General features: G+C 43.2%; 1 protein-coding gene across 3 annotated transcripts in view; it reads left to right on the top strand.

Moving 5' to 3' along the window:
* LOC115828386 (serine/threonine-protein kinase PAK 3) overlaps nucleotides 1-2,500 on the top strand; it is a 24,805-nt gene that overhangs the window by 12,820 nt on the left and 9,485 nt on the right. The window lies entirely within an intron of this gene.

Here is a 2,500-nt window from a genome sequence, read left to right as displayed (position 1 = left end):
GAGAGAGAGAGAGAGACAGAGAGAGAGAGAGAGAGACAGAGAGAGAGAGAGAGAGACAGAGTCGGGGGGGAGGCTAGAGAATATGTATTTCCTTAGTGTAGTAAATATGAACAAATTAGGAATGAAAGTTTTTCCAAAGAATGGAAGATTCCTCCCTGAGTTCCCCACACTGACATATAAAGAGCATACTCCCTTTGGATTATCAGAGAAGAGTGAGTGTGAGTCTGAATAGCTGCCCCAAATTTTGAGACCCCTTTTTGGACACATATGCTGTGTGTTTGATGAGTGTGTGGTGGCTGTATAGTGTGTGATGAGTGTGGTTAATGTATGGTGAATGTGGTTAGTGTGTGATGAGTGTGGTTAGTGTATGATGAATGTGGTTAGTGTGTGATGAGTGTGGTTAGTGTATGGTGAGTGTGGTTAGTGTGTGATGAGTGTGGTTAGTGTATGGTGAGTGTGGTTAGTGTGTGATGAGTGTGGTTAATGTATGGTGAATGTGGTTAGTGTGTGATGAGTGTGGTTAGTGTATGGTGAGTGTGGTTAGTGTATGGTGAGTGTGGTTAGTGTGTGATGAGTGTGGTTAGCGTATGATGAGTGTGGTTAGTTTGTGATGAGTGTGTGGTGAATATGGTTAGAGTGTGGTAAATGTGGTTAGTGTATGGTGAATGTGGTTAGTGTATGGTGAATGTGGTTAGTGTATGATGAATGTGGTTAGTATGTGATGAGTGTGGTTAGTGTATGGTGAGTGTGGTTAGTGTGTGATGAGTGTGGTTATTGTATGGTAAATGTGGTTAGTGTGTGGTAAATGTGGTTAGAGTGTGGTAAATGTGGTTAATGTGTGGTGAGTGGGGTTAGCGTATGATGAGTGTGGTTAGTTTGTGATGAGTGTGTGGTGAATATGGTTAGAGTGTGGTGAATGTGGTTAGTGTATGGTGAATGTGGTTAGTGTGTGGTGAGTGTGGTTAGTGTATGATGAATGTGGTTAGTGTGTGATGAGTGTGGTTAGTGTATGATGAATGTGGTTAGTGTGTGATGAGTGTGGTTAGTGTGTGGTGAGTGTGGTTAGTGTATGATGAATGTGGTTAGTGTATGATGAATGTGGTTAGTGTGTGATGAGTGTGGTTAGTGTGTGGTGAGTGTGGTTAGTGTATGATGAATGTGGTTAGTGTGTGATGAGTGTGGTTAATGTGTGATGAGTGTGGTTAGCGTATGATGAGTGTGGTTAGCGTGTGATGAGTGTGGTTAGTGTGTGATGAGTGTGGTTAGTGTATGATGAGTGTGGTTAGTGTGTGATGAGTGTGGTTAGTGTATGGTGAGTGTGGTTAGAGTGTGATGAGTGTGGTTAGTGTATGGTGAGTGTGGTTAATGTGTGATGAGTGTGGTTAGCGTATGATGAGTGTGGTTAGTGTGTGATGAGTGTGGTTAGTGTGTGATGAGTGTGATTAGTGTGTGATGAGTGTGGTTAGTGTATGGTGAGTGTGGTTAGTGTGTGATGAGTGTGGTTAGTGTTTGATGAGTGTGGTTAGTGTATGATGAGTGTGGTTAGTGTGTGATGAGTGTGGTTAGTGTATGGTAAATGTGGTTAGAGTGTGGTAAATGTGGTTAGTGTGTGGTGAGTGGGGTTAGCGTATGATGAGTGTGGTTAGTTTGTGATGAGTGTGTGGTGAATATGGTTAGAGTGTGGTGAATGTGGTTACTGTATGGTGAATGTGTGGTTAGCTCCAGGCAGCTCAGAGAGGGATATTCTCTGAAATAAACCTGATCCAGCAAGACATCTGTTTCATTATTCAACAACCCAGCACACAGCCAGAGGGAGAGAGAGAGGGCGAGGAAAGAGGATAGAGGGGAAGAGAAGAAAATACAAGAGAAGAGAAGAGCAGAGAAGAGCAGAGAAGAGAAGAGAAAGGAACGGAATGGAAAAGAAAGAGTGAAAGACACACAGGGGGAGAGAGAGGGAGGGAAGGAAATTGAGACAGAGTCTGGACAGCTCTTGATCATACTGAGAGCACTGTCAGACATTATGATGAATGGGAAGGCATGGAGCCCTGTAATGTACACATAAACGGCCTTAAAGCGCCGTGGGTCATTCAAAAACACACTTAAAGATTTATTTTACCATCTGCTCCCCAGCCCTTCCTCATTCATTTTTGACAAATGTTTCCATTGCAAGACTGATACAGTTTACAATATTAAAGCATTTGTGTGTGTGTGTGTGTGTGTGTGTGTGTGTGAGGGAGAGAGAGAGAGAGAATATAAGTGTGTGTGTGGCTGTGAAACTGTATCTGTTGTGAGTGTGAAAACTTATCTGCACAGCAGCACAGTATCTGCTGTTATGTAGGCCAGATTGCTTCAGATAGAGGGTGAGACAGACAGACAGAGAGAGGGAGAGAGAGAGAGAGAGAGAGAAAGGGACCCTTCCAGTCAATATTGCCCTCCAGTGGTCAAATTTAGTGCAACAGAACATGACTTGTATGTTTGTATGCTGTGAGCTCAGAATTTC

The sequence above is a fragment of the Chanos chanos genome, chromosome 15 (assembly GCF_902362185.1).
Source record: "Chanos chanos chromosome 15, fChaCha1.1, whole genome shotgun sequence".
Lineage (NCBI taxonomy): Eukaryota > Metazoa > Chordata > Actinopteri > Gonorynchiformes > Chanidae > Chanos > Chanos chanos.
This window is presented reverse-complemented; position numbering and strand designations above follow the sequence as displayed.